General features: G+C 43.5%; 2 long non-coding RNA genes across 2 annotated transcripts in view; one reads left to right on the plus strand and one right to left on the minus strand.

Annotated features, from left to right (window-relative positions):
- LOC311027025 overlaps positions 1 to 21852 on the minus strand; it is a 53281-nt gene extending 31429 nt beyond the window's left edge. Inside the window, exon 1 of the long non-coding RNA XR_014598554.1 lies at positions 21709 to 21852. This is a non-coding gene — a long non-coding RNA (uncharacterized lncRNA). The remainder of the gene's footprint in view (positions 1 to 21708) is intronic.
- LOC311026680 lies at positions 19106 to 20554 on the plus strand. Its single transcript, XR_014598514.1, has 4 exons — positions 19106 to 19188; positions 19356 to 19495; positions 20129 to 20387; positions 20476 to 20554. It is a non-coding gene; the product is annotated as an uncharacterized lncRNA (long non-coding RNA).
- Positions 21853 to 23508: the final 1656 nt, after the last annotated feature.

The following is a 23508-nucleotide window of genomic DNA, read 5'->3' on the forward strand; positions in this document are numbered from 1 at the left end:
CGTTGTACTAGTACTGAACGGCAAAACGAAGGTAATCATTTCCTCATGTGATTTGACATATAACACGCTGTAATTCAAGTCCTGGTATGGAATTTGTCGAACTAAATATACGTCAATATCCAAAATAAAGACCACTGTGATTGTTTTCTGGCTTCAATTACGTCTATTTAAGCTACTTCACTCGAAATGTACTATAGTAGACAGATGAAGTCTGAGCATCAAATGATGTATTTTGTGTGTTCTTTACATACTACTCTATAACCTCTGTGATTATGAGCAAGTTTCTTCTCTTATACACAAAGTTATGGGGGGGGGGGGGGGGGGGAAACAGATTATTTCAGACGTTTACCTGTCTGCCAGAATTTGTATCCCCCCCTCAAAACAGACAGAGGAGGTAGCTCCCGCAGCCAGGGGAAACAATTTCTGTCGGGGATACCTACACTGGCACAACACCGGCGCAAAGCAGCAGTGCACCCCGGACGAATGGCACATCAAGCGTGTTAAAGTCTGTTACTTCATCACACGAAGCGTACACTTTCTTATTGCTTAACCCTGCTGGGTTATAAACTTTATTAAACTTTAGCGTGTAAGGTACATTCAGCTCGGTCCGGTAACTCCGGTGGTGTCACTTCCAAACATGTCCGTGTGTAACACTGAACTGAATAAAGGTTCCTAACAACAATTCCTATTGTTACATCCTTTCTCTTTTGAGAGTTAGTGCTGTTATCTCAAAATTTGACTTTAGTCAACAGACAAAACTCTAATACCACAGTGCTTATTATTCAATCATAAACAGTTACATATGTTCATAAATTCAAATCTTCTCTCAGCAACTGATGCAAATAGCAGTTTACAAACAAAACTGTACTCATAACCATTTCAAAATTATTTCAAAATTTGTATTACACAACCCTTAGCTAAGAACTTGAAATGTGCAAATGGTCACATCAATATCAACATATGCAAACCATAACTTTTGTTGTAGTTTCCTTTCTTAGAGTATAAAGTGCATATAAACATCTGCATATCACTTTATCTTTCAGCATGATAACACACAGTCCTTATATCGCTGTGGCTGCACCACTGTACGACCAGCTCTGGTCGTGACAGGGGTATTTCTGTTATCAGTGTCTCTGGGTGTATGTCCTGCTGGGACAGTGTGAGGGACAGGAACAGTCTCTGAACGTTCATTTCCCACAGCCTGTGGCTGACTGGGGATGCTGATCTCAATGTCAATAGGGTCACTGAAAGTCACTCCAGGTGCACGCCTGAGGTGTCTGCGATTTCTCCTTATGACTCCTCCAGAGTGCAACTGAACCTCATAGGATCTCCCATCAACTGGCTTCAGCACCCTACCTAGTCTCCAGACAGTGTGGGGTGGGAGTGGCTGTATCCTCACACAGTCACCTGCGGTAAGTACGTCCAGGTCTCTAGCTGCTCTGTTGTAGTATGTACTCTGACATTGCTGCTTGTTTTTCAGATTCTGACTGACCCGTACAACTTTTGGTCTTAGCAGGCTTGCTTTCGTTGGCAGCAGTGTTTTGGTACGGCGACTTAGTAGCCGCTGTGCTGGGCTGCTATCCAGGCCCTGTGATGGTGTGTTGCGGTGGTCCAGAAGAGCAAGATAAGGATCCTGCCCAGCTGCTTTGGCTTTGATGAGAAGTCTTTTTGCTGTCTTAACAACTGATTCGGCCTTGCCATTGCTCTGTGGGTAACCAGGCGATGAAGTCACATGCTGAAATCCCCACTGTTCACTGAATTTTTTGAAGTCCTGGGACGAATATTGTGGGCCATTGTCCGAGATTACTGTATCCAGAATTCCTTGGCGGGCAAAATGTGCTTTCAGTTTCTTTATCACTGTCGTAGATTTAGTGTCCGCCAAGTAGTCTATTTCCCAGAAGTTTGAGAAATAATCCACAGTGATGAGATAGTCTTTACTGTCAAACACAAAAAGATCTGTGCCCACCTTTGCCCACGGCCTGCTCGGAACTTCATGTGATATTAGTGTTTCTTTCTGTTGTTTATTGTCCATTGATCTACAGATATCACACTTGGCAATATACTTTTTTATCTGATCGTTCATGCTTAGCCAGTAGACACACTCTCTAGCTCTGCGTAGGCATCCTTCAACACCCAGATGCGATGAGTGTAATCGGCTGGTGATGTCTGATCTCAGTGTGTCCGGAATGACGGCTCGCTCACCCCGGAAGACGATTCCATCTTGGTGACTTAGTTCTCCTTGCAATGAGAAGTAAGGCCTGATTCCACTTGGTACCTTTGCCTTATCGTTGGGCCATTTCTGTATCATTGTTTTAATGAGAAGCTGCAATGTATTGTCTTTTTCTGTGGCAGACCGTATGTCTTGTAGTCTGTCAGATGAGATCGGTAAGTGTTGCACCATGTTGACAGTCTCTACTTCATCTTCCACAGGTGTACTCTCAGGAAGATAGGCTCTGCTGAGCGTGTCAGCTAGCAACATGTCCCGTCCAGGCACATACATAACGTCCACATCATATTTTTGTATGCGCAGCATCATGCCCTGCAGCCTTTTGGGAGCACTCAGTAGTGGCTTTCGTACTATGGTTTCTAACGGCTTGTGATCACTCTGGACCGTCACTTTGCGACCATATGTGTATTGGTGGAATTTTTCCATGCTGAAAACCATAGCTAAAAACTCTTTTTCTATTTGGGCATAACGACCCTCAGTCTGTGTCAGTGCCCTGCTTGCAAAAGCGACTGGCTTTCCCATCTGCATGAGCGCTGCGCCCAAGCCTGTGTCTGAAGCGTCGCATTGTACTGTCAGCTCCTCATCTGGGTTATAATATTTCAGTACCGGAGCGTTCACTATTCTCTCTTTAAGTTTCAGGAATGCCTCCTCGTGCTCTGTTGTCCATTTCCACTCACTGTCTTTGTGTGTCAGGTCTCTCAGCACTTTGCACTGGTCTGAGAGGTGAGGGCAAAACTTGGTGAGGTAGTTTACCATACCTAGAAGCCTCTGCACTCCTTTTACATCCGTCGGTGCCGGCATCTGCTCCACGGCACGCACTTTTTCAGGATCCACTTTGAGTCCATCTGCTGTCAAGCGGTGTCCGATGTATGTGGTCTCCTTTTGTCTCAGTCTGAATTTTTCTGCGTTTAGTTTTATGTTCTTTTCCCTGCATCTGTCAAGAAACTGTTTTAATTTTTCATTGTGATCCCGTTCTGCTTCCTCTTGTGTCTCCCCTTGTCCCGTGATCAGGATGTCATCCGCAATGATGTACAGACCAGGTACATTGTCCAACGCCTGTGTGAGCTTTCTCTGGAATATCTCAGGGGCCGGACTTATGCCCATCCGCATCCTCAGCCATCTGTAACGTCCGAAAGGAGTAGCGAATGTTGTCAAATAGCTGGATTCCTCCTCCAGCTGTACATGCCAGAATCCACTCTTGACATCACACACTGTGAACACTTTAGCTCTGGACAAGTCAGGTAAAATGTCCTCAATGGTTGGAAGTGGAAAGTGACTGCGCTTTAATGCTTTGTTCAAGAGTTTGGGATCAATACAGACTCTTGGCTTACCGTTCTGTTTCTGTACTACCACCATAGCACTGATCCAGTCCGTGCTGCATTCTACAGGAGTGATTATTCCTCTGTGTTGCAGGTCTTTGAGCTCTTCCTTCAGTGATTTCATCAGGGCGACTGGGACCCGTCTCTTTGGCAACTGCACCGGCTTCACTGTGCTGTCCATCTCCATTTCGTATTTTCCTTCAAGACAGCCGTCTCCAGTGAACACATCAGCATAACTTGTTTTAATTTGTTCCATTGTCCACTGTTCTGTTTCAGTTTTTCCTGTTGTGACTATACTGTCTATTGTCATGATATTCTCATGGTGCACTTAAATCAGTCTCATTGCCTCACTGGCTCTTCTGCCTAGCAGAGGCACTGCACCGTCCGCATTTACCACTTGGAACTCCAAGCGATATTGTTTGTGATTTCTTGGATTTCTTATTTTAATTTTACATTTTCCCAATGGCCTCAGTTTGCTTTTGTTGTACATAACTAGTACACTGTTAGTGTGTTCTAGCTTAATGTCTGGATTCAGCCGGTTAATGGGGATAATGTTGCAACTAGCACCACAGTCTATTTGGAATCTGACCAGACCTTTGTCTAGTAGCATGCCAGCATAGAGAAGCTGAGTGTCCTCTTTAACTGTGTCCTTCTCTTTTCCATCCTTTACTCTCTCTGAATCCACATCTGTGTTTGTGTCTGTCTCCACTGCATCCACTGTCTCAGTGATACAGGTTATATCTTCATACTCATCACTCACATATTCTGTTGCAATAGTACTCACATTTTTCTTCCACCTTTGTTCCGGTTTTGCTTTACATTTTGCTGCAAAGTGGTTCTCTCTTCCACACTTAGCGCACTTCTTCCCAAACGCCGGACATTTCTGTTTACTTTTTTCATGTGTTTTCCCGCAGAATTTACACTCCACTGTGCTGTTTGCTTTCCTCTGGTAATGCGCTCCTTGCACAGCATGTACCACCTCTACCGTCGGTGCGGAGATGGTTTTCACGTTCTCCTTAGAGAGCTCCGCGGCTCTGCACAGTTGCAAACATGTGTCCAGTGTCAGGTTTCTCTCCCGCAACAGTCTTTCTCTCATAGCCGTATTGCTGCCTCCACACACAATCCTATCGCGTATGAGCGAGTCTCTCAAAGTCCCAAAGTTGCATGTTTTTGCCAACAGTCTCAGTTCCGTGACATAACTTGACATAAGTTCCGTGTCTATATTTTCACTGGCGCCCTGGTTCCTCGTGAAGAAACGATAGCGTTCCACAATCTAATTCACGCTGGGGTTGCAGTGATCATCAAGCTTTGTGATTATGTCCTCTATTTTCCATGCATCCTTAGCTGTGTCGCCCATTAGAGTATCCAAAAGTTCTCTGCCGCTCTCGCCGACAAGATAGCTGAACAGCTTTACCTTCTGTTTATCATCAGCCTCGACCATTGCCAGATCCACGTAGAGAGCAAACTCGTCCCTCCAATTCTTCCACGTTTTCGAAAGGTTGCTGGAGTCCAGACACAGCGTCTGCGGCGGCTTCAGTCCGTCCATGGCGTCACACGGCAGTCTCACGCTAGCAGCTAAAACTAGCATCAGGTAACCCTCTTACTACCGGAGAAAACTTGCACGTACTCAGACCGAGTCCTCTTCCGCTGCCACCATGTTAAAGTCTGTTACTTCATCACACGAAGCGTACACTTTCTTATTGCTTAACCCTGCTGGGTTATAAACTTTATTAAACTTTAGCGTGTAAGGTACATTCAGCTCGGTCCGGTAACTCCGGTGGTGTCACTTCCAAACATGTCCGTGTGTAACACTGAACTGAATAAAGGTTCCTAACAACAATTCCTATTGTTACAAAGCGGTCGGGTGCTCACTGATGCCGTCCTGCAACTTCAGCGAGACACAATCACCGCCATCAACAACGTTGCAGATGAGCTACGGCAAACGCGCACTGTGATTAATAAAATAATACGTTTACAATGAACATTGATTGTTGTCTTCCTTATCTTACAAACATCCTCACGGATTCTTGCGCCCTGTTGATACCCCTCCAGTCGGGCAGGGGGCCGTGGCTCGGGGTCATCGATACATTTGCGCTCTCCACGCTCCACGACTGAGCGCGCACGAGCGTGGCACTCATTATAGCGCATTTCCTCTGCGCTCTGGTGGTTTAAAAAGGAGGATAAAGTGTAAGTATACGATGGCTTAATGGCTGTATGTATGTGTTGATGATATATGCACATAAATAAGGAGAATATTTAGTTATTCCCGCTGTGTTCTACAGTGATCTAATGGAAGGTACTGTATTACATGCAATTGGGCCGTCTCCTCCTCCTGCGGTGACAGCGCTGATTCAATATTTAGGGCCCGAGCGCCGACAACGTCGGGCAGCGAAGCCCTATTGAAACTGTATCGTTTCTTATTAGGGCCCGAGCGCCGACAACGTCGGGCAGCGAAGCCCTATTGAAACTGTATTGTTTTTTATTATTTTATTTTCCAGAGGCCTATTTGGGGGCCTAAACATCTTCAGAAGTTGAAAAAAATTGGCCTGCTAATAGAAAACGGTGAAAATTTTGATATTTTAAAGGTTTCATAGTTGGCCACAAAAAACTGGCTCGCTAGCGCCACCTAACGCAAAGAAGGATGGCCAGCTCACACCGTAACTCCAATTGACTAGAAATTTTGCACAGACATGCAGATCCGTGTGCTCTACAAAAAATTACATTATGGCACCAAAGTCCGCCTACCGAAATTTTCCGCCATTTTGAATTTTGTGAAAAACACGTTTTTGCTCATTTTTCCTAAACCGTAAAACCGATTCTCACCAAAATTGCTGTGGATCATCATTAGACCAAGTTGATTAAGTGACATCAAAACCTTTGAAAAATATCGTTGCGTTTAGAAGTTATAAGCCAATGAACATCGGAGGGGCGGGGCTCTAGAAATCAATAAACATAACTCCATAATCTCTAACCCAATCATCACGAAACTTGCAGGATATGTTGAAATATCTCCCTGGAACATATCCTGAAAGTTTTATTAAAATTGACCACTCGGGGGCGCTACAGTATATCAGCAAATTTAGGCCATTTTAGCTTATTGTAGGGTTTGTATTTTAACGAACTCCTCCTACACCGTTGATCCGATTCATGCCAAACTTGCTGAGACTGTTCTAGAGGCCTCAACGATGCAAAATCATCGAAAGGTCTTACAAAAGTCAAAGGGCGTGGCCAGGGCAGCGCCATGAACATGGACGAATTTCATGCTTTGACCACAAAAATCTAAACTGTTATAACTTCAATGTACATTGTCTGATATGATCAAAACTTCACATATTTGTCAAGAGTACCACCCTGAACACATCTGCACTGCAATATTGACTCATATTCAGAGCGCCACCTACTGGCAATAGAAAGTGTTACGTTTTGTACTTCAGCGCACTCTTCCTAGCAGCATTATCAGATTCACCTCAAACTTGGTCACCATGTACTCAAGTCTTCAATGATGAAAAGCTATCAAAAGGTCTTACATTAGTCAAAGGGCGTGGCCAGGGCGTTGCGTTTTGCCAGTGTAAAGGAAGTCATTGTAACTTCAGCATACAATGTCCAATCTGCTCGAAACTTGCAGGATGTGTTGAAATCTCTCCCTGGAACATATCCTGAAAGTTTTATCAAGATTGACCACTCGGGGGCGCTACAGTTAATCAGCCATTTTAGGCCATTTTTCCCATTTTACCTATTGTAGGGATTGTATTTTGACGAACTCCTCTTACAGCGTTCATCCGATTGCTGCCAAACTGACAGAGACTGTTCTACAGGCCTCAACGATGCAAAATCATCGAAAGGTCTTACAAAAGTCAAAGGGCGTGGCCAGGGCAGCGCCATGAACATGGACGAATTTCATGCTTCGCCACAATACTCTAAACTGTTATAACTTCAGTGTCCATCATCCAATCTGGTTCAAACTTCTCACGTTTGATGAGAGTCCCACCCTGAACACGTGTGCACTGCAATATTGACATGAGTTCAGAGCGCCACCTGATGGTACCTGGAACTATCATTTTTTTACACTTTTACCGCTCCTCTGAAGAGAAAGATCACCTTTAGCTTTGACGTACCCGCATGAAACTTTGTAGGTACGTAAAACATGTAGAGATGTACAAAAAAGCCTCTTGGACCCATAGCCTAAAATGTACAGGAAGCCAGCCATTTTGAATTTAATGTGAAATTTTAACCGATCTTTCGCCTTTTGTATGCAGTATTTCAACGAACTCCTCCTAGACCGTTGATCTGATTCCTACCAAACTTTGTGAGACTGTTCTAGATGCCGCAATGATTAAAAATCATCAAAAGGTCTTACATAAGTCAAAGGGCGTGGCCAGGACGGCGCCACGAGTGCGGACGAATGTCATGCTTCACAAAACTCTAAACTGCTATAACTTCAGTGTCCATTGTCTGATCTGGTTCAAACTTCTCAAGTTTTATAAGAGTCCCACCCTGAACGTATCTGCACTGCAATATTGACCTGAGGTCAGAGCGCCACCTGATGGTACCTGGAAATATCATGTTTTTACACTTTTACCGCTCCTTTTAAGAGATTGAACACCTTTAACTTTGACGTACATGCATGAAACTTTGTAGGTACATAGAACATGTAGAGATGTACAAAAAAACCCCAGGGACCCATGCCCGAAAAATGTACAGGAAGTCTGCTATTTTGCATTTTATGTCAAATTTAACCGAATTTTTCGCCTTTTTCATGCAGTGTATTTCAACGACCTGCTCCTAAAGCATTGATCCGATTCCTACCAAACTTTGCGAGCCTGTTCTAGAGTCCTCCACGATGAAAAGTCATCAAAAGGTCTTACATAGGTCAAATGGCATGGCCAGGACGGTGTCCTGAAAATTGACGAATTTCATGCTTCGACCACAAAAATGTAAACTGTTATAACTTCAGTGTCCATTGTCCGATCTTTTTCAAACTTCTCACGTTTGATGAGAGTCCCACCCTGAACACGTCTGCACTGCAATATTGACTCACAATCAGAGCGCCACCTATTGGCGACATGAAATGTCATGTTTTTACACTGTATAAGGTCCCAGTGTCGTGGAACTTTGCGCCCCAGTCGAACGTGACGACTTCACTCATCTGACACAGTGATGGATGCAACGATTCAGGCGACGACCAGCGCCGTGGCGGTGGCTGGGGACGACCCACGCCGTGGCGGTGGCCGGGGACGAAACGCGCCGTGGCGGTGGCCGGGGACGACAGGCGCCAGCCGTGGCGGTGGCCGGGGACGACCCGCGTTGTGGCGGTGGCCGGGGACGACCGTGGACGACTGGCAACGTGGCGGTTGCTGGGGACGACCCGCCCCGTGGCGGTGGCCAGGCCAGGCGGTCCGACACGTCAGGCGGTCGTAGCACTAACCGAGTTACGTGCCATGCGAGGGCCCGTTATCACTGCTCGCAGTTTTAATTAGGGCCCGAGCGCCGACAACGTCGGGCAGCGAAGCCCTATTGAAATTGTATCGTTTCTTATTATTCTTTTTATTATTTCGCAAGTTCGACGGCCTTTTTGGGGGCCTTATCATTAAAATGCCGTGAAAAAAATCGGAGTGCAGATGTGGACTGGCGAAAAATTTGATATTTTAAAGGTTTCATAGTTGGCCACAAAAAAGTGGCTCTCTAGCGCCACCTAACGCGTTTTAGGCCGGCCCCCGCACACCGTAACTCTAATTGACACAAAATTTGGGACACATGTGCAGGCAAGTGTGCTCTACAAAAAAGCCTCTTGGAGCACAAAAGTCCGCCTGAAAAAATTTTCCGCCATTTTGAATTTTGTGAAAAACACATTTTTGCGAACTTCTCCTAAACCGTAAATCCGATTCTCACGAAAATTGCTGTGTATCATTATTAGACCAAGTTGATCAAGTGCCATCAAGGGCATTGTAAAACATTGTTGCGTTCAGATGTTATTAGCCAATGAACATCAGAGGGGCAGGGCTTTAGAAATCAATACACATAACTCCACAATATTTAACCCAATCATCATGAAACTTGCAGGATATGTTGACATATGTCCCTGGAACATATCCTGAAAGTTTTATTAAAATTGACCACTCGGGGGCGCTACAGTAAATCAGCCATTTTGGGCCATTTTAGCCAATTATAGGCTTTGTATTTTAACGAACTCCTCTTACACCGTTATTCCGATTCATGCTAAACTCGCTGAGATTGTTCTAAAGGCCTCAACGATGCAAAATCATCGAAAGGTCTTGCATATGTTCTACGGGAGCGCAATTACGACGCCCTGAACATGGACGAATTTCATGCTTTGCCACAATACTCTAAACTGTTATAACTTCAGTGTCCATTGTCCGATCATGTTCAAACTTCTCTCATTTGATAAGAGTCCCACCCTGAACACGTCTGCACTGCAATTTTGACTCAAAATCAGAGCGCCACCTATTGGCGACATGAAATATCATGTTTTTACACCCGTATAAGGTCCGAGTGTCGTGGAACTTTGCACCCCAGTCGAGCGTGATGACTTCAATCATCTGATACAATGATCAACACGACGATTAAGGCAAAAGAGAGGATTCAGGCAAGGGACGACCGGCAACGTGGTGGTGGCCGGGGACGACCCGCGCCGTGGCTGTGGCCGGGGACGACAGGCGCCAGCCGTGGCGGTGGCCGGGGACGATCCGAGCCGTGGCGGTGGCCGGGGACGACAGGCGCCAGCCATGGCGGTGGCCGGGGACGACCCGCCCCGTGGCGGTGGCCAGGCCAAGCGGTCCGACATGTCAGGCGGTCGTAGCACTAACCGAGTTACGTGCCATGCGAGGGCCCGTTATCACTGCTCGCAGTTTTAATTATTATTCTTCTTTTTTTTCTGCCATTTTGGGGGCCATTTTGGAGGCTTTATCATATTCAGAAGTTGAAAAAAATTCCCAGTCACATGGGGACTGGCGAAAATTGCGATGTGTTATAGGTTTGGTAATCGGCCACAAAAAAGTGGCTCTCTAGCGCCACCTAACGCGTCTTATGCCAGCCCCAGCACACCGTAACTCTAATTGACACAAAATTCGCCTCACATGTGCAGGCAAGTGTGCTCTACAAAAAAGCCTCTTGGAGTACTAAAGTCCGCCTACCGAAATTTTCCGCCATTTTGAATTTTGTGAAAAACACTTTTTTGCTAATTCCTCCTAAACCGTAAATCCGATTCTCACCAAAATTGCTGTGTATCATCAGTAGACCGAGCTGATCAATCCCTATAAAGGGCATTGTGAAACATTGTTGCGTTCAGAAGTTAAAAGCCAATGAACATTAGAGGGGCGGGGCTCTAGAAATCAATACACATAACTCCACAATATTTAACCCAATCATCACGAAACTTGCAGTATATGTTGACATGTCCCTGGAACATATTCTGAAAGTTTTATTAAAATGGACCACTCGGGGGCGCTACAGTAAATCAGCCATTTTTCAATTGTAAGCTTTGTATTTTAACAAACTCCTCCCACACTGTTTATCCGATTCCTACCAAACTTTGTGAGCCTGTTCTAGAGGTCTCGACAATTAAAAAACATCAAAAGGTCTTACAGAAGTCCTACAGGAGCACAATTACGGCGCCCTGAACATGGACGAATTTCATGCTTCGCCACAATACTCTAAACTGTTATAACTTCAGTGTCCATTGTGCGATCTGGTTCAAACTTCTCACATTTGATGAGAGTCCCATCTTCAACGCGTCTGCATTAGAATTTTGACTGATAATCAGAGCGCCACCGAATGGCGACATGAAATGTCATGTTTTTACACTTGTATAAGGTCCCAGTGTCGTGGAACTTTGCACCCCAGTCGAGCAAGACAACTTCAATCGTCTGATACGGTGATCGACGCGACGATTCAGGCAAGGGACGACCGGCGCCATGGCGGTGGCCGGGGACGACAGGCGCCAGCCGTGGCGGTGGCCGGGGACGACCCACGCCGTGGTGGTGGCCGGGGACGACCGGGGACGACTGGCAACGTGGCGGTGGCCGGGGACGACCCGCCCCGTGGCGGTGGCCAGGCCAGGCGGTCCGACACGTCAGGCGGTCGTAGCACTAACCGAGTTACGTGCCATGCGAGGGCCCGTTATCACTGCTCGCAGTTTTAATTCAAAATGATTTTGATTTAAGATACAAGTCAGATTTTAAAAGAAGGTGTTAATATGAAAAAAACTATCAGTCATTAAAAGCGTCAAAAACATTGCTGGAGTTCATCATGATAACGCAGATCTAATGTATGATATGGAGTGTAATTAAATGTGTGCGAGTCATCAAAAATATATAGTTCTTCTCACGTTTACTGCTGATTCGCTTCCAGTCTCCAGAATGTGCGTACCGGTACGCATGCCTCAGAGTTTGCTTACGGGTACGCACACTTTCCCGTCAAGTTTGGTTTTTATAAATCACAACATTTGCGTGGAAAGTGGCGTACGCACGTTTCCAGCCCCGTTTTGTGCGTACGCAAGCTTTATAAATGAGGGCCCATCATCATCATGGTGCAACATTAACTATGGAAGGTGTCCCAGGTGCAAACATGAACTCTTGTTTATTTGTGTCAACCCTGTGTGTTTGGTATATTATATATAGTATTACCGCCATAATTAATCATTGAGGAAGTTAAGGACGATAATAATATACATCCAATACGTACAAAGCTCCGCCGCCAGGGTTCTCAGCCGCACCAAGCCTGGAGGCTTCTACACTTTTGTGTGGAGATGTTCTCCCCGTTTTCATCGTGGGTTTTCTCCGACGTCCTCCCACAGTCCAATACGTGCACGTTTGGTTAGTTGATGACTCTAAGTTGCCTGTAGCTGTGAATGTGAGCATCACTGGTTGTCTCTCTCCATGTCAGGCCTGTGATAGGCTGGCAACCTGTCCAGCATGTACCCTGCCTTCACCCTGTCAGCTGGGACCGGCTGTTACCCTGGTTACAGATGATGCAGAGCTGGATGGATGTTTGAATTGTTGCTGGAGCCTCTTAAGTGTTACGAGTGAATTATTAAGCCTTAGAGCTTTATTGTGTTTTTTATCCTCGGTAATGATGTCCAGTCGTTGTTAGTGCTTATGTGCTCTTTTCTGTGCTTCCACCAAATAAAATCAATCAATCAATCAATCAATCAATCAATCAATCAATCAATCAATCAAGATCCAATATGTGTGGTGTTGACAGAGTGAGTGCTCTCAGGATTTAAAGAGAATTTTGACAAATATATCAAAGCATGCTTCTGAAATAAATGCCCTACCCAAGTTTGAAATATTATCACAGGAAGAGCAAACAGACACATAAAATTTGGGAGGGTTAATCCCAAAGTAATTCCATGTCCCATTACTTCCTGACAACAGGTCATTTAAAAAAAATAAACAAAACATTTAATTCAATTTTATATTTATTTTTTGTTAGTTATTTGTTCACAACACCATTCTCATCAACCACATTAAAACTCCTCATTCAACTAAGTAATCACCTATTTATTTGGAACAGATGGTTTTGGCAGTTCACAATTCCTAGGTTGAAGAGCAAGAAGCAGACCCACCAGACAAGGACTCTCCCTGGTTTGTCAGGGATGTACTAAGATTGAAGGAGGTATGGACCCAAATGCAGTTAAAAGGTTTATTTAAATGATAAGCTAACAAAAAAAGAAAGTCCAAAATCTCAGGGACCACAGGGGCAAAAAAACCCTATCAAAAAACAAAGAACAAGATAATCACTCACAAACAATAATAAAGACAAAAACCAGGACATAGAAATGACAGATCAGGTGGTGGACACATCTGGGATAACACAGCCGACCAAGCAAAGACAGAACAGAAACACACAGGGCCCTAGTTTCGTGGAGCAGCGCAGGGTGGCGGAGCCGGCGTAATGCAAGTTTCGACCCGCGCAGTCTTGCGCACGGTCAGTTTGGCAGTTTAGTGGATCGCCTGCGCCAAGATGGGTGTGGCGGCGCAGCAGGGGGAGGCGTCACAGATTCAGCTTGGCGTAGCGGAAGTTTCGTGGCAAAAAGCCTCTCCGAGACTTCGCTGAAAGCCCGCCAGCTCCAACCTAGTCTACTCTCGGCGCAAGGCGCGAATAAAGTCCATTCATTCAAGGCGAATCGCAGCTGGCGCAGTGGAAGTTTGGCTGACTGCGCGCAGTGCGCACACGTCACCGAGACCTCACAGGCAGGTTTCCACAGTTCCAGGCACATTTAAATGCAATAAATAATCACAACAAACACTATTTAATGCAACTAATTGAATCAGCACGTGAATTTATATCTATATAGATTGTCCCGTCACATCTGACGTCAGATCAAAGGCGGATGGCACGCGTAACGGAAACTCAGCCTCTCGGACCAAAGCATCTCCCTCTCTCTCTCCTGTTTTTTATAATATGGGCATTGTTATTATTATGATACGCACGCACAGCGCGTGATGCGCGTGGTGGGAGCGGCGGCGCTGCTTCTGTCATCGGGTTGTCAAGTGACGGAACTTGCACTGAACCTCCCCTAACGCATTAAAGGTGAGGAGAGGAGCTCATTTGATTGGTGAAGATCTCAATCGGCTGTATTAATCCCAGTCCACGCCTCGTCTCCTCCTCGTCTCCCACTCACGCCTTCTTCTCCTCCCTCTTTCCCACTTGCGCCGGTGGAGCGAGACGGGAGGTGTGCCTGCGCGAGCCTGCGCGGTGCACGAAACTTGCAAAGTCCAGGCGGACACACCCCGTGCGCAGGTGCGTTGCGCGCTGACTACACCTAGTCTACGAAACTAGGGCCCACAGACTAAATACACAGGGCTGATTAGGTCAACGAGAGACAGGTGTAGAAACACAAGGGCAGGCTATGGGGATTGGGGAGAACGAGAGGCAAGGCTGATGAGACAAAAAAGGAGGGAAACCAAAACAGGAAGTAAAGTACGTGACAACACAAGACAGAAGGACTACAAAATAAAACAGGAAACCAAAATAACAAAACCCAGAGTCATGACGTCCACGGACACAGACCCCCCATGGTTGCCTCCAACCACGACCCCCCCCTGGTTGCCATCACTCACGACCCCCTCCTGGTTGCCATCACTCACGACCCCCCCCTGGTTGTCATCACTCACGACCCCCCCCTGGTTGCCATCACTCACGACCCCCCCCTGGTTGTCATCACTCACGTCCTCCCCCTTGTGGTTATCGCCCACGAAGGTACCCCTGGTGGACGAAGAGAAGATTCAGCAGCAGAACATAATAATATAGAAGAGAAGAAGTTGAAGTAGTAGTGTTTGTACTAGTACTATGAGTTGTATCTCATTTACTTCCACAATTACATGAATGTTGCATTGAGTTTAATATTTATTGTAATGATAGTAGTTTCTTGGTTGAAAACACAATAACAATGGTAGAAACAGAAGTACTTACCCATGCTTTCCGTTGTGAACTAAATAGAGAAGAGAACAACAAGATTAGGTTAACTCTTCATGTTTAATCACAGAAAAACAGTAACAGTGTGGGCTAATGCTTAAAGTCCTGCGTTCAAACACTAGGCTACATTACAACACACATTACACACTTGTACCTGGAGGTTGATTTAAAACTATGATCACTAACTACTCAGCTTTATAATGTAACTGTTTTTAATATTTCCTTTGTGTGTGTGTATTCTCCTTTATTGTGCCCTTGACATAATTGAAAATGATTCCTCGAGAATTAAATAAAGATTGATTAAATTATAAACTAGCCAACAATTCGATGTCAGGGTAACTCATTTTTATGACCAACATTATCTTTTATAGATTTGTTGTGTCTAAATATGTTCTATGAATATAGATTCTGCGACTGTACCTCCATTGAAAGTGAAATCCCCTTCGACTTCAGTCATGAGGACGACCATGGACAACACAAGAAAGAGCGCGATGCACTTCATCCTGAAAAACAAGAAGCAAACATACGACAGAGGCCACAGTCAATTTAACAGATGTCAAACAACTGTCCTGGTCCTACTGTCAGTAAATGAGGAATACATATTTAGTCCTTACCTTTCTCTGAGTCAAAGTATGCAGGAGGCTGTCAAAGAGAACTTGAGTGAGCAATGTGATGTAAATCTCTGTGATGGTCCAGTACATCCATGCCTCTTTTTATAGCAATGGATGAACTCCTTTAGTCATTGTTTACCCAGAATTTGGCAATCCAGGAAGGTAAACCAAACGCAGTCTCATTGCATGTTGCAATGTGATGGTAAATGTCTGATCTGTTATCTTTCCAAAGAAACTGAAAAAAACTGCCTTCTGACTTTTTTTCTATAGTCTATAACAGTTTTCAATGTGTTTTCTTCTTCTCCAGCTTCCGTAGTTTTCTCTTTGTTCTGAATCAGAAATTTAAAAGAATGAAACCTGTAAAAGACTTGAGGCCAAAATACACAGAGTGTCCACAAAGACAAACAAAAATAAATACAAAAACTGGCAAAACATTCACAGACAAAAATAACTACAAAAACACTTAAAAACTGACAGCAGAAAGTGATTGGACCTATAGTCTAAATTCTGTGATGCAGTTTTTTCCTGCAATGTAAAAGGTACTTTATTCAGGTAGTACTCTGCATAGGCAGGTTCATGGTGGAAATCTTCAGCGCCAAACACTTAATTTCCTGCATTCTGGTGATTCTACATTTTGTCTGAAGAAAGGAGGGAAGCTGCATTTTATCTTGTTGGTAAGTCAGAAACGTAGATAATGGGTTTGGCTTTCTGTGAGTTGAGATAGTAATAGTAGTCTTGTCTCGATAGCTTGTTGTTTAAATTCTTGTGAAGCTGTTCATACGGAGTGGTCAATTACCTAGTTTCAGCCATCTGAGCTGTTGTGAATAGACTTGATTGGAGGGAGGGGCTAAACCTGCTTGAGGTAAACCAAGCACTTAAGAGCTTGTCACTACAGCGTCAGGACTGCCGAACAACGACTGTCGAACAAGACAAGGGAGTTGATCTGTGGGAGTCTAGACTATCAAACAAAGACAAGGGAGTCGATCTGTGGGAGTCTAGACTATCGAACAAAGACATGGGAGTCGATCTGTGGAAGTCTAGACTATCGAACAAAGACATGGGAGTCGATCTGTGGGAGTCTAGACTATCAAACAAAGACATGGGAGTCGATCTGTGGGAGTCTAGACTATCAAACAAAGACAAGGGAGTCGATCTGTGGGAGTCCATCGAGAGTAGTTTAGTTGCGAGATGACTAGTTTAGTTCTAAACTTAATCTGCGTAGCAATGGTAGGAGAATCCATGCGATGTAATAACAGAACCTAGTGATCTTGTGTATAGTGAGAACAGAAGCGGTCCTAATACTGAGCCTTGAGGGACACCCGTGTCCAGAGAACAGGTGTAGCATGTGTGTCCGCCAGACACACTATCAAAGCCACTGGACTAGTTCTAGGTTCTGATGGAGTGGGGTGACAGGTTAAAATTAGACCAGAGACCAGGTTCTTTAAAAATAAAGTCGGTACTTTACTTGAAGTGAGTAAGAACAATAAACGTATTCAGACAGTGTGTAAAGCATCCTGCAGGTGTGAAAAATAAAAAGATTGGATTCACTTTCCACCTTTTTTAGGTTTATTTTCCTCTATAAGGAATATTTTTCCTGAATAATAATTTGTTGAGGTTGAATGATCTAAATTAGAGACTTTGTTTTGTCAGACCGGTCTGTGACTAAATCTCAATTTATGTTAATAGGTTGCACCTATTTTGGTTCTCTTGGGTTAACTCTTTTTCCCTTATTTCCATAAGTAGAAAAAACATTTCACCATTTCACACAACTAAATCCAAATAAAGTGAAACAATATTACACCTTAAATCACAATATCAACAATAAAACAGAATGTCAACATGGAACACTTCAGTTCAAGTTCAGTAAAGTTTCAGTTCAGTTCAAAGGAAATATCTCCAGCACTCCTACCGCTCTGGCAGCGAGTTTACCAATAATCCACCGACAAATCCTCATTGAAGTGATGAAGATGAAGATGGGGATGTCTTCTGGGAACGAAGTCTGTGGGTCTAGCTCGCCATCTTGTATCCCACGGCCGCGTGCGTATGTGTGGTCTCCCGCGCCGAGGAAGAGTTTCTCTCATCGATCATACTTCATTCAGGAGCAAGCAAAAAAACCTGACCTGTACAACAGGCCATGAACAAAATAAATGACTCGGTCCATATAAATGAAAAACCTTTTACAGTGTGTTTAAATCTTAATGTCAGTGTTATGTAACCAGGTCCCATACAGCGACATCCCTACTAACACATAACGTTTAGAGAATGTTAGCATTTGGTTCTCTAAAGGTTAGGTTATAACCAAACCAAGAAATAACGTTTAGAGAACGTTATGCAGAAACCTAGCAAAGCCCAACGTTCCCCTAACGTTTCGGGAACCACAGAACCACAACGTTCTCCTGTGGTTGCACTTTTTACCTCCACACAACGTTATGTTCGGTGTTTTTTGGGTTGATCTGAGAACGAAGACTTTTAGAGCTGACAAATCCTGTTGCATTGATATTTCACACTTAGGCTACTAATTTGCATGTAGCCAATACAAAGTGCCTTTAGATAGATAGATAGATAGATAGATAGATAGATAGATAGATAGATAGATAGATAGATAGATAGATAGATAGATACTTATTCATATATATACTTATATATACTTATTCAATATGGACACACAAGAGTATGAACATAAATTGGACATGAATGAACATGAAAGGCCTGACAGAATTGTATAATTTAGTAATAATGATGATAAATAGTAGAACAGTGTGAGAAAAAATTGTGAAGAAAGAGCTATTACGTGACAATGACAACCATTGGGAATGCTATTCAAGATCTTCAAGATGGATAATTCCAGACATTCCTGTGATGGGTGACCAGGTTTTAATGTGTGTGCCATTTTGGCTTTGCAAACAATTATCATGGTAATCAGTGTTTTGCCAGTTTCAAGGTGACATCATGAGCCAACAACAATGACGCACAAAAGTAAGGGTAGAGTACAGAGTAAAGTATGCCTGTTGTTTAATATGAAAGGAATATTTATCTGTAATATCAAATGCAAATGTAACTTTAAGAATGCAAGTGTGCCTTTAAGATCGCGTCGCGCGTGTGTGACGTCAAGAGAAAGCGCCCGGTGGTTGGAAAAGAAGACTGAAAAGTTTTGGGTAATGGCGGACGATTGCGGTGATTCTGGCGACAGCCCGACACAAACCGCGTACACATGTAAGTATACTGTAACACGATTTTCATGTTTCCAGCTGACTTTTTATTCGTATTGATAATGAACGTTACTTTATTGTTGTTGGAATTGTACGTTAACGTTACGAATCGAAGGTCCTGCTAGCCGGCTAGCCTACTGACGCTAATTTACCATAGAGGTTAGTGAGCACAAGCGAAGCGATAAATGTGCCGTTTTTACCGACGTTAACTAAGAAGATGGTGCTTGTGTTAAAACGTGGTAATATATTAACTAGCGGTGGTAAATAACACGGTGCATCATTGTTCGTTAAAGGGACGGAAGTAAAACACCGAGCGCCTCATTCAGTGGAGGGAACAATGAGGAGACGTTCACCGGCAGGAGGAATGCTGCTCTGAGAAGCTTCACGTAAGAACATATGGTGTTAAATGTTATAATTCTCATATGCAGGACTCCGTTTAAGTTCTGCTGTTGCATATTTAGCTACTCAATGATATAAGGTTGAAAACCAGCGTATATAGATGGGAGATGTCCTGCTCTCCTGAGATGTCTACCTGAAACGTTCTGTTTAACAGTTATTTTAGGCGGCAAGAAATCATCAATGAACTCTTTCTACGTGTTGATCCCCTTCATATAGCATGTTTATCGAAGAACATGGGAAGGTGGAGCTGGATGAGCTAAGAAGAAGTGGGAGAACATGAAGCAGAAATACAAGGTGAGTTGGAAGCAGTTTAAAGTATTGAACACTATAGCATAAAAGAAACAAGATGAAGTTGTCTTTCTTATTAATAACCAGGCAAAGTCAGTGCTGGGTAATATCTACAATGTGTTCAAACATCAGAGTCCATTAAGTTGGTCCCATGTGGAACAGTATTACTGTCCATATTCTAATATATGACTAGTGGTGAATAGTTGATCTAAACAATGATTACAAGAAGTGTTTGTATATGTTGTTTAAAGGAACTGACAGTGTCAGCACTGAGGGAGGAGAGGTCACTGCTGCACACTGGAAGTGTTTGTTGTCATGGATGAGGTGATGGAGCAAAGACCTGCTATTACCCTACTACACCCCATCTCCCCAGCCATGATGCCAACCACTGCAGCAGGGTCTCTCCTCCAGAGCAGGAGGGAAATAGACCTGCAGGCCATAAGAGGAAACATGAGTCAACAATCATATATACCGTATTCAGATATTTGTTATTTAGATTTGTACAGAACCTAATTATCGTAAAACATTTAACAGGAAACATTTGACTGTAAGAACTTATACCGTGTGGTATTACTTATAAACTGCACTACTGATAAACAAAAATAAAACCTCAACAATAATCATGTTCCTGCAACACAGGGAACTGGACATTTGGAGCAGACACTGCTGCTACGATCCTCTGAGGATATCCCAGGACTCATAACCGTACTGATTTGGCTTATAAAATTAGATTGTATAAGCTCTCCACATTCATTTTAATTATGTTTTTTTACAGCAACATTTCCTTGGAACAGTTAGAGGGGCAAGTGCAGGGGATGCCATTCGATGTATATTACAAACAAACGATGTCCTGTCCCAGTACAGCCTGAAGGGGAGAAGGACTTTAAGATTATAACAGGTAAGTGTTTATATATTGTTCACATCAGTTATATGCCAAGCTTGACTGATGAGATTTAGATGTGTAACTTTTTTACTTCTACCTGTAGCGGCCTGTGTGAAGAACTTCCCTGGCCAGACGGAAGCAGAGGTCGAGGAGTGCATTGGGCAAGCGCTCAAGTTTGCTCCACACAGATGGCAAATCAAACTTCTGTCTCTGAAATGTCTTGGTTGGTAGTAGGGTGTTTCTTGTGCTTTTGTGAACTTCTTGTGTTTAAACCTTTGTTTCTTTTTCTTTTTAGGTCAACTGGTCAGCAAGACTGAGGCCCCGTTTAGACGAGGACGCTTGCGGGTGAAAACTGCAAAATATTGTGGTCATTGAACTGCTCACGCCCTGCAACATTCTGCTCATCTGGACTCATCATGAAACGTAGCCTGAAGAAGACGGACAGCAGCAATTCTGCACTTTTTTTTTTAGATTACTTTTATTTATTTTATTTTTTTATATTTAATTTTTTATTGTATTATTGGCATTATATTGTATCTCTTTTATTTATTTTTTTTAATTTGTATTTTATTATATTTTGTATTACACTTGTATTTTATTATTTTTTTGTATTAAACTTTCAAGTCCTGCCAAATTTGCCTGTTCATTCATCAGACATTACAACAGTAGGGGAACATTGAGAGAACCAACATTATAACCAACAAGGTTAGGGGAACGTTAGGGGAACATTGAGGGAACCAAACATGTAACCAACAAGGTTAGGGGAATGTTAGGGGAACCAACATTATAACCAACAAGGTTAGGGGAACGTTAGGGGAACATTGAGGAAACCAAACATGTAACCAACAAGGTTAGGGGAATGTTAGGGGAACCAACATTATAACCAACAAGGTTAGGGGAACGTTAGGAGAACGTTGAGGGAACCAAACAACCTAACGTTTGCAGAACGTAACACCAACTTTCCCCTGCAACCAAGTGGCAACCAAAACCTAACCAAAGGTAACATACAGGGAACGTAACTGGAACCAAAGGCGTACGTAACTAGAACGTTCTGGGAACCAAAAATGGCCAGTAGGGATGCGGTACTTTTCCTCCTGCCGCTGGGCTGTATAACTCCTTTTTACATGAAATAAAACTCAACTTCTTCAGTTAGCAAGATACACATATGTATTTGGCTTTGGTTGATAAACCGGGGACTATTAACTGCTAAACAGTTTAGTTTTACTTTTCTCCGCACATTCATTTAGCTTAGGCTATTAGCTCTTTGCTAGCGACCATTCACTCATTCAAGTGCAACCAATACAGCGAAGCATCAATAAAACGAGTTGAAACTCACCAAAACCGCTGTGGCTCATTTAAGCATGGTCCTCATGAAACACCAAGTAGGTAGGTATTTTATTCCAGGCTTTAAACCAACTCTTCTGGTAACTATTTTACTCGTTAATATCGCTGCTTTTCTCCGCTTCTCCTCCGCTCTCGGCTCTGCTCAGCTCTGACCAGAGCATGCGTAAACACGGGCCAACGCATTTCTTAAAGGGGAGCGTCACCGCATTTCTTAAAGGCATATTTTTAATCAATTTCATTAATTACTGCCAAATCCACATTAACTGGCTCTTAATGAAGTGTATGCATTTTAATACAAAAACTACGGAAGCCCTAAACGGCCATGCATACATATATTTTATTTCCTCCGTTTTCCCGTGATAACGAGATAATTCCTCCGTTTTCTCGTGATAACGAGATAATTTCCCTCCGTTTTCCCGTGGTAACGAGATCATTTTTCACCCGTTTTCCAGTGATAACGAGATCATTTTGAAGTTCGGTAAAATTGGAAAGACAGAGTCGAACTTCCGGGATCAATAAATCAGAAGTGAAACGTTTTTCAAACACAAATGATGCCTCTGTCTCACCGTAATATCATAGACTACGAGCTACAAGCACCAAAACCCCGATCTTTTACATAAATAAGCCGTCCTGCGAGCTGAACGGAGAACATTGATCTCCATGCGCAACCGGCAGCCGGGCGAGTGCGCAGGGACCGTCTGCAAATTGCAAGACAATAAATAACTCCACTGTTATACAGTAGGCTACAGAGACTCCAAAATCACTACACACATCAAGGGTCTCTTTATGGTCAGTTCGAATCTGTGAATATCTTTCCAACTTTACCGAATTTGAAATCTCGCCTATCACGTTTCATTTGTTATCTCGTTATCACGGGAAAACAGAGGAAAATTATCTCGTTATCACGAGAAAACGGATGAAAATGATCTCGTTATCACGAGAAATCGGACGAAATAAAATGTATGTATGCATGGCCGTTTAGGGCTTCCGTAAAAAACATATTAATCCTTTTTAACAAAATATTTATATTGTATCATATTTTAATGTGGGTTACACAGGGTTTGGACATAGAGCCATTCCATGTGACCTGAAACGTGCGATTTGTCAGGTATGATGTAAACCAGGTGAGAGCAGAGTCAGTTATGTCAAGTTCAGCCAGAGTTGAGAGGAGGATTTGGTGGTTGACTGTGTCGAATGCAGCAGAATCTCTCCGATTCTGTGAGAGATAGGATGACAGTTGGTTGTAGGCGGCACGTTCCAGGGTTTTAGAGAGGAATGAAAGAAGAGATACAGGTCTGTAGTTTCGGATGTCAGCAGCGTCTAGGGTGGGTTTTTTAAGGAGAGGCTTCACTGTAGCTGATTTAAAGCCGCTGGAAGGACACCTGAGCAGTGTTGTAGAAGTTCACATTTTTCATAAAATAGTTCAAATATTTTTTTTTTTAGGTGAGAAATGAAAATGAAAGTTTTTCAAACTATCCCATTACTATCACTATGCCTACCATCTAGCCTAAAACTGGTCAACTGCAGGGCAAACTAGAAAATTCCCCCGCCGGGAAATTTTGAAAGGGCCACGGGGGCTACTGCCGGAGTGTATATACATTACAATGAGATTCTTCGAGATTTCAAACGAGACAGAGTTGTTTTAGAGGCAAATACAGAGACTGCTTGCTGAAAAACTGTCCCTGAAAGGAACACGCATCAGCAGTTTTGCATGAATTTACCTCTAAAATGGCTTCGATTGCAGTCGATTGGGAGAAAAACAGACACCGAGCTCAGCTGTCACTCAAGTACT

The sequence above is a fragment of the Eutrigla gurnardus genome, assembly GCF_963514095.1.
Source record: "Eutrigla gurnardus genome assembly, chromosome: 16".
NCBI classification, from domain to species: Eukaryota; Metazoa; Chordata; class Actinopteri; order Perciformes; family Triglidae; genus Eutrigla; species Eutrigla gurnardus.